General features: G+C 45.8%; 1 long non-coding RNA gene across 1 annotated transcript; it reads left to right on the top strand.

Moving 5' to 3' along the window:
- The first annotated feature begins 6,937 nt into the window (after positions 1 to 6,937).
- Positions 6,938 to 8,437, top strand: LOC140912157 (uncharacterized). The gene is made up of 2 exons (XR_012159236.1): positions 6,938 to 7,184; positions 7,773 to 8,437. It is a non-coding gene; the product is annotated as an uncharacterized lncRNA (long non-coding RNA).
- Positions 8,438 to 9,637: the final 1,200 nt, after the last annotated feature.

The following is a 9,637-nucleotide window of genomic DNA, read 5'->3' as shown; positions in this document are numbered from 1 at the left end:
TATGAATCATTTAGGTTCAGACAGAGGAACAACGAAGGACTTTAATTTTGGTTTTGGTTTCATACTCTGGAACATGTTGACTGCATCTGCCTACTCCTTAACTCCTTAACTGTATTCTTTGTCTGGCCTGAGGCTGCAGCTGCAACAAGTGCTAAAATCCATTGCCTTCCAAGAGAATTCCACACATGGAATTGCATCAGAATCAGTCCTGTAGTAATGACAGGTTTATCATAGTACTCTGCATAGAGCTCCAAGCACACACTATTTTATAATATCATCAGCCTTCTAGCTGTTATTTCTGTATACTCATTATGCAAGTGCTATACTGTCTGAACATAGCTTGTTATTATTTCCTGTACTTACTCAAACTGTTAAATTAAAAGTGGTGGGAGTGAGTGAGTCTTACAATGAATGGAAATATAGTGGGTAGATGGGTAAGACAACAGCCTCGTTGTACTGGGTCAGATGCCCTCTCTAAATTTATCTATTTACATTGTGGGATTAACTAATAATGGTTATGCGGTCTTTCTGAGGGCAGGTCTTACACTACAGGGTTAAGTCAACCTAAGTTATGCAACTCCAGCTATATGAATAACGTAGCTGGAGTCGATGTAGCTTAGGTTGATTTATTGTGGTGCCTACCCATGCTGGGTTGACTGTAGAAACTCTCCCATCGACTTACCTTATGCTTCTCATTCTGATGGAGTACCGGAATCGATGGGAGAGCGATCGGCAATCAATTTAGCGGGTCTTCGATAAACCCGCTAAATAGAACCCCAGTGGATCTGCGGTAAGTGTAGACATGCCCTGAGAGACTGCTCCTTTGTACTTATGCAAAAGAGTAACAGATTAATGTTTATATGTCACTATATTTTCTTTAGAGGTGTCTTCAAATATCAATGAAAGCAACTTTAAAGTAGGTATGGCAGGTAATTATTTCCATGGAAAGTCCATCAGAGGTCCAGTGTTTACATGCCACAAAACAAACATCCAACGTAGGTTATAGGGTCTCATTTTCATTTACTTACAGGTATCTTTACCCTGTTCTGACAGTGTAAAGTGGGCCTTTAAGTGATCATAAATCACATTTACATTGCCAAAGTGATGTAAAGGGGCCTCAGTGTAAATAAGGATCAGGCCCTTAGTGTTTCCAGCTCAGCATTCTCCTACCACCATACCAGAAGGATTTGCTAGATAGGAAAAGGCCACATAACCTTATAGGTCTATTTCCCATCAGTTCATCACAACTGCCTCTCCCCTTTGTCACTGTAACCATTCTAGAAACTCTTTCCACAAAGTGTCTGATGGTTTCCCAAACTAGTTCTGAATACTTTACATTGCAACTTACTATAGAGCTTTTGAGGCAAACAGATCCTTGGTGTAACTCCACTGCAGTCAATGGAGAAGACATCAGCATTTCATATAATTAGAGGCCAAACTCTAATATCCTTACCCCACATACAGACCTATTTAGTTGAGGTTGGTCCTGCTTTGAGCAAGAGGTTGGACTAGATGACCTCCTTAGGTCTCTCCCAATCCTAATCTTCTATGATTCTATTGACTTCAGTGGGACTACACATGATGTAGGATGCTATTCATTGGGAGAAGAAGTACCCCAATCCAGCCCTAGAAATTAAAGTCTTTTGTCTGAATTCCCTATTTAGTCCTAATTTTTAGACTGTTTAAGAACTCCTTTCCAGTTCACCTTGCTCACATTTATTAAACCTTCTCCGATACCAGCTCACTTCTATTGCTTCTCATCTGCAAGAGCTTTTTTCTCAGCCACATTAGCCTTCTCTTCTAGAACATTCTTGATATCTGAAATCATCCGTCTTATTGCACCCTCTCCAAGGCAATAATATTCTTGCTGCTAAATAAATGACCTAAACTCTTAATATTAAGTTCTGCATTGCCTTATACTAGATCAACAACCCTTCTTTCTGATTGAATTATGTCCCTGCAGCAATGCATCCCAAAATCCAGTTTGACTTTTCTGCTGGACTTGATGATGTACTTCCAAGCAAGTCTTTCAAGTCCTTTCTTGATCCCTTCCGGCATGTTCCATCCCACACAGTGTGCTTTCCTTAGCCAGGTATTGATCCCAGGTTTCTGGTTTTACATTTTCCTGTGTTATCTGCCTGGGTTATTGGCTGGCTACATGACAAGGGTCAAAATCTTCCTGTACCACCTTAGGTTGCTGCTGTACAATATTAGTAGCATCAATAAACTAGTCTTATTACTAGACTTAATTAAATCAATTAAGGTCAAATCCAGACCTGCTTACAGAGTGGGTGTAGAGCCAGCCAGATGTCTGCAGCCCTGGCTGACTCCGTCCCAACAGAGCTGTGACTGAATCCAAAACACAAATGTGAATCCCTAGCCCAGCCCCAGACGCGTAGTGAGGAGTGATTTCAGGGTGAGAGGAGACCTCCTCCAGTGCTCTAGCATTTGGTGAGGGAGCGTTTCCATCTGCTGAAGAGGCAGTAAAGGGCGGAGAAGAGCACCCCTGGCCTGCAGAGCCAAGTGACAGCTCTAAAACGGAATGGGCACTTGTACACGAATGGCCTGCTGGAGTGGTGGATTACCCCTTCCCTGGGACGGGCATAGGATGGGGGAATGATACTGCCCCACCTGTGCCCACACACAAGCAATGACCTGTGCTGGGAGGCTTTGAATGTGCTCACCCGTGTCCGTTTGTCCCTCTCTCCTGCAGTTAACTACTCTGTGGGACACCAAAAGCCAGCATCCATAAAGGGCCAGTTCAGGGTAGCAGAAGCTCCTCATCCCCTCCTCCTGCAACTCTCCAGGATCTGACTGGCTGGCCACATGCTGCACCTACAAATAGGATTGACCCCATGCTCAGCCTGTCTGTGCTCATGATTGTTCAGACTTGCACAGACCTCTCATAGGCAACAATAAGGCACTTGTATTCTCCTTTCTCTTGGTCAGCTCAGCCTCAGGACTAGGCCCTTATTCATCGTGGGCTTGATTTTATTCCATTATTTCCATATGAATGAGTTAATTGAAATCTGTTATAAGTCAGTGAAAGTAAATATATTTAAGTTTAGATTGAAACTGGTGGAAAATGGAGAAGCCATCGCCTTCAAGGAGCATTGGTTTCTGCAAGCAAATGATTAATGGTTAAAGGAACGACCACCCAAATATTTCAGGAGTGAAGAATCAAGGCGGTCTATACCTGAACCTTATCTGAGGTCTGTTAGGGCTTGATCCAAAGCCCGTTGAAGGCAATGGAAAAACTCCCATTTATTTCAGTGGACTCGGACTCAGACTTGTGGTCCCTTCTTATAAAGGGCTGTAAACTCAGCATAAATACCTTGGCTAAGGTAATAAAAATGGGTATGTTAAATTGGGCTCCTAAATCCATATTCAGGCGCCAAATTAAGTGATCTCATTTTAAAAGTGGTGAGCACTTTCAGGTCAATGCGAACTGCTGGGTCCTCTGTACTTTTGAGAGTCAGGCAATTTATTTAGGTGCCTAAATATGGACCTAAAATCTCAGTCTTTGCAAATACCTTAAACCTTGATTCGTTCCCAGTGTAACTGGGCGAAGATCAAGGTGATCACGTGGTTGACCCTCTTCTCGCCAGTCAGCTGGTCTGTTTTGTGCTCATCGTAGCCAGTTAGTAACACAAAGCATCACAGCCATCAGTTTGCATACCTACAAAGGGCCTGATTGTGCTCTCTCATGATGTCACTCCATCAAGGGTATAAGTAAGAGGAGATTCAGGACCAAGAGGTGTAGGTCAGTATTTTTGTACCAGAAAAGGTATGAGGCAGGAATCTAGACATGTTTACAGTTCCATTCCAATGTCCATGCCTAAGCTCTGATGTATTTGAAGCACTGTCATAGATACACTTCCTCACTTTCCAGAACTAGTTCTAGCAGGACCATATAACGTATGCAGAAGGCTTGGTTTTCACCAAATAGAAACAGAAAGGATGAATTGCTGTGGGAGAATCTATTTTTTTTTCTGTGAATATTAATCATTTCAGCTTTGGTAGTGAAATGATACAAGTAAAAAAGCCAAGAATTGCTCCAGGGCTCCACACAGATGACTAGTGTAGCAAAGACATTTGCTGGAGATAATATTGCTTAAGCTCAGAACATAGTTACAGTACATAGTTAATTCAAACCAATCTGCCTACTTCCCAAGTGTTACACAGAATTAATGTGACACCCCAGCTGAGGCTGGGACTCAGCAACTCAGAAAATAAAAGTGACATATTAAAGCAAGTTCCACGTGTGTTTTAATCTTAAATGGCAAAAAACAATATGCCAGATGATATGAGAGCAAGATGCTCCCGTTGTACTGCATGACTTCCTTAACTATTTTAAACACTGATCAGTGCTCAAAGCATCTCCTCCAACAGGTGGTGCTGCACCATTAGGTTAAGTTGTTGTCGTATTTTGATCGGATGTGGTTGTATCCAATGGGGGTGGGAGGGTTGGGTAGGAAGTTACATCCTGCCTGTAGTTCTGGAACTGTTACTTCCCGTGTCCCACTAAATCCTTCTGATTTCTATAAGACAGTATTACATGTAGCATGTTTTGTAACATGAAAAGCACCAGAACTGCCCTAAAAGTTTGTGCGGGTAAGATGAAGGTCATAGTTTATTATTCTTTCTTTGCACTACAATAGCTTTTAGAATCCCAATGAAGTTCAGGACCCCATTGTGCAAGGTACTGCACCAATACATAGTAAGAGATAGGCCCTGAGCTGAATAGCTTACAGTGTAAGTAGATAAGATAGAAAATAATTATTGTCATCCCTGAGGCACTGAAAGACAGTGACTTGCCCGTGGCCACACAGGAAGTCAGTGGCAGAGGTGGGTATTGAACGCAGATTACCCATGTCCCAGTCTGCCGTTTCCATTGGCTTCGGTGAAGTTGCTTCCACATCCGGTGTGAATGCACGTGCGTGAATTTCGCCCATTAGCCAGAAAGAAAGAAAGATTAGAGAACGGTGCGGTAAGCCCCAACAGAATGGGTATTAGTCAGTCATTGGTGCAAGCCTCTTGTGCACGGAGAAGGACAAGGCTGAAAGCCACCCGTCTCCAACCACCCAAAATGTGCAGTAATGCACACACTGCTAATGCACACAGCTGAAGTGGCTTACTGTTATCAGAATAGGTCTCATTCATTTTATTTCATTTTATAAACACAACTTTAATAATCAGTCCTGCAGTGATTTATGCCACACTGTGGAAAAACAGTTCCTGGTAGAAAGGCAAGAGACAATAGAAGAGAAGAGGTAATGAATACCATTTCTTTTCCTCGCAGAATATTTTCCCCCTTAACCCTTTTTTTCCTTGAAGTTTCCTGGACGATTCAGAAAGTTAATGAAGAGAGCCAGAAGCCTCTGCTGCAATTCCAGCCCTACACTTTGGAGGAAGAGGACAGCTTACAAATGTCCCTGTTTCTCCTTCAGTTTCTCACTCTCTCCCAATCCCACAGTTTGTCTTCATCCATATCTTCATAGGGTGCCTTTGTTTTGTCCTCCACCTCACCCTTTTCCCTCCTCCCATTTATTTCACATAAGAGGTTTGGGGATTTGTGTCTCTTTCAGTGGAGAGGGCCCAGCTGTGCACCACTGGGAACAGATCCATACTTATGGCATCATCCAAAAGGCCCAACCAGTCAATCAGAATGTTGCTTTGAATGATCAGAGTATGTCTATGCAGAATTTTGGAGTGAGCGGGAATGAGCCTCCCAACCAGGGCTGGTAGACTTGGGCTAAAAATTGCTATGTAGACAGTGCTTTGATGTTGTGGATCAGGCTGACCTTGGGTTCTGAAGCCTAGGAAGGGAGGTTGGAAGATTCTGAGTTCTATCCCAGCTGTACTATGAAGGCATGGGGGAAGCATGCTGACAACCCTCAAGTCCTAGATGGCCACTGATCTGGTACAAACAGGTGGCACATTGGCAACACTATGCCCTCTTAGCACTATAGCGGGGCCAGAATTCACCACTGACTCAGACTGGAGAGGGCCATCTTCTAAAATACCAACACAAAAATAAGAATGAGTGACTTGTGACAGGCAAGAAAAAACAGGCCACCTGAAGAGCACCAACATGAGCAAACATGACACTGAGAAAGACATCTACCCCACAAATGTAGCGGCAGATGGGCTACAATGGCAATTATACAGATTCCTTTTTCATTAGTAATAGTATTTATAACTATTTGAAACATTTCTTTACACAGAGTAAACAAAAACACTTAGCCCTGGTCTACACTAGGACTTTAGGTCGAATTTAGCAGCGTTAAATCGATGTAAACCTGCACCCGTCCACACAATGAAGCCCTTTATTTCGACTTAAAGGGCTCTTAAAATCGATTTCCATACTCCACCCCTGACAAGTGGATTAGCGCTTAAATCGACGTTGCCGGCTCGAATTTGGGGTACTGTGGACACAATTCGATGGTATTGGCCTCCGGGAGCTATCCCAGAGTGCTCCATTATGACCGCTCTGGACAGCACTCTCAACTCAGATGCACTGGCCAGGTAGACAGGAAAAGAACCGCGAACTTTTGAATCTCATTTCCTGTTTGGCTAGCGTGGCAAGCTGCAGGTGACCATGCAGAGCTCATCAGCAGAGGTGACCATGATGGAGTCCCAGAATCACAAAAGAGCTCCAGCATGGACCGAACGGGAGGTACGGGATCTGATCGCTGTTTGGGGAGAGGAATCCGTGCTATCAGAACTCCGTTCCAGTTTTCGAAATGCCAAAACCTTTGTGAAAATCTCCCAGGGCATGAAGGACAGAGGCCATAACAGGGACCCGAAGCAGTGCCGCGTGAAACTGAAGGAGCTGAGGCAAGCCTACCAGAAAACCAGAGAGGCGAACAGCCGCTCTGGGTCAGAGCCCAAAACATACCGCTTCTATGATGAGCTGCATGCCATTTTAGGGGGTTCAGCCACCACTACCCCAGCCGTGTTGTTTGACTCCTTCAATGGAGATGGAGGCAATACGGAAGCAGGTTTTGGGGACGAAGAAGATGATGAGGAGGAGGAGGTTGTAGATAGCTCACAGCAAGCAAGCGGAGAAACCGGTTTTCCCGACAGCCAGGAACTGTTTCTCACCCTAGACCTGGAGCCAGTACCCCCCGAACCCACCCAAGGCTGCCTCCTGGACCCAGCAGGCGGAGAAGGGACCTCTGGTGAGTGTACCTTTTAAAATACTATACATGGTTTAAAAGCAAGCATGTGAAAGGATTACTTTGCCCTGGCATTTGCGGTTCTCCTAGATGTAGTCCTAAAGCCTTTGCAAAAGGTTTCTGGGGAGGGCAGCCTTACTGCGTCCTTCATGGTAGGACACTTTACCACTCCAGGCCAGTAACACGTACTCGGGAATCATTGTAGAACAAAGCATTGCAGTGTATGTTTGCTGGCATTCAAACAACATCCGTTCTTTATCTCTCTGTGTTATCCTCAGGAGAGTGAGATATCATTCATGGTCACCTGGTTGAAATAGAGTGCTTTTCTTCAGGGGACACTCAGAGGAGCCCATTCCTGCTGGGCTGTTTGCCTGTGGCTAAACAGAAATGTTCCCCGCTGTTAGCCACAGGGAGGGGGGAAGGTTGAGGGGGTAGTCACGCGGTGGGAGGAGGCAAAATGCGACCTTGTAACGAAAGCACATGTGCTATGTATGTAATGTTAACAGCAAGGTTTACCCTGAAAGAGTGTAGCCACACTTTTATAAAATGTGTCTTTTTAAATACCGCTGTCCCTTTTTTTTTCTCCACCAGCTGCATGTGTTTCAATGATCACAGGATCTTCTCCTTCCCAGAGGCTAGTGAAGCTTAGAAAGAAAAAAAAACGCACTCGCGATGAAATGTTCTCCGAGCTCATGCTGTCCTCCCACACTGACAGAGCACAGACGAATGCGTGGAGGCAAATAATGTCAGAGTGCAGGAAAGCACAAAATGACCGGGAGGAGAGGTGGCGGGCTGAAGAGAGTAAGTGGCGGGCTGAAGAGAGTAAGTGGCGGGCTGAAGACAGGGCTGAAGCTCAAATGTGGCGGCAGCGTGATGAGAGGAGGCAGGATTCAATGCTGAGGCTGCTGCAGGACCAAACCAGTATGCTCCGGTGTATGGTTGAGCTGCAGCAAAGGCAGCTGGAGCACAGACTGCCACTGCAGCCCCTCTGTAACCAACCGCCCTCCTCCCCAAGTTCCATAGCCTCCACACCCAGACGCCCAAGAACGCGGTGGGGGGGCCTCCGGCCAACCAGCCACTCCACCACAGAGGATTGCCCAAAAAAAAGAAGGCTGTCATTCAATAAATTTTAAAGTTGTAAACTTTTAAAGTGCTGTGTGGCATTTTCCTTCCCTCCTCCACCACCCCTCCTGGGCTACCTCGGTAGTCATCCCCCTATTTGTGTGATGAATGAATAAAGAATGCATGAATGTGAAGCAACAATGACTTTATTGCCTCTGCAAGCGGTGATTGAAGGGAGGAGGGGCGGGTGGTTAGCTTACAGGAAAGTAGAGTGAACCAAGGGGCAGGGGGTTTCATCAAGGAGAAAAAAACAGAACTTTCACACCATAGCCTGGCCAGTCATAAAACTGGTTTTCAAAGCTTCTCTGATGCATACCGCGCCCTCCTGTGCTCTTCTAACCGCCCTGGTGTCTGGCTGCGCGTAACCAGCAGCCAGGCGATTTGCCTCAACCTCCCACCCCGCCATAAACGTCTCCCCCTTACTCTCACAGATATTGTGGAGCACACAGCAAGCAGTAATAACAGTGGGAATATTGGTTTCGCTGAGATCTAAGCGAGTCAGTAAACTGCGCCAGCGCGCCTTTAAACGTCCAAATGCACATTCTACCACCATTCTGCACTTGCTCAGCCTGTAGTTAAACAGCTCCTGACTACTGTCCAGGCTGCCTGTGTACGGCTTCATGAGCCATGGCATTAAGGGGTAGGCTGGGTCCCCAAGGATACATATAGGCATTTCAACATCCCCAACAGTTATTTTCTGGTCTGGGAATAAAGTCCCTTCCTGCAGCTTTTGAAACAGACCAGAGTTCCTGAAGATGCGAGCATCATGCACCTTTCCCGGCCATCCCACGTTGATGTTGGTGAAACGTCCCTTGTGATCCACCAGAGCTTGCAGCACTATCGAAAAGTACCCCTTGCGGTTTATGTACTCGGCGGCTTGGTGCTCCGGTGCCAAGATAGGGATATGGGTTCCGTCTATAGCCCCACCACAGTTAGGGAATCCCATTGCAGCAAAGCCATCCACTATGACCTGCACATTTCCCAGGGTCACTACCCTTGATATCAGCAGATCTTTGATTGAGTGGGCTACTTGCATCACAGCAGCCCCCACAGTAGATTTGCCCACTCCAAATTGATTCCCAACTGACCGGTAGCTGTCTGGCGTTGCAAGCTTCCACAGGGCTATCGCCACTCGCTTCTCAACTGTGAGGGCTGCTCTCATCTTGGTATTCATGCGCCTCAGGGCAGGGGAAAGCAAGTCACAAAGTTCCATGAAAGTGCCCTTACGCATGTGAAAGTTTCGCAGCCACTGGGAATCGTCCCAGACCTGCAACACTATGCGGTCCCACCAGTCTGTGCTTGTTTCCCGAGCCCAGAATCGGCGTTCCACAGCA

The sequence above is a fragment of the Lepidochelys kempii genome, chromosome 5 (assembly GCF_965140265.1).
Source record: "Lepidochelys kempii isolate rLepKem1 chromosome 5, rLepKem1.hap2, whole genome shotgun sequence".
Lineage (NCBI taxonomy): Eukaryota > Metazoa > Chordata > Testudines > Cheloniidae > Lepidochelys > Lepidochelys kempii.
Note: the sequence above shows the minus strand (reverse complement) of the source record. Positions and strands in the feature narration are given on the sequence as shown.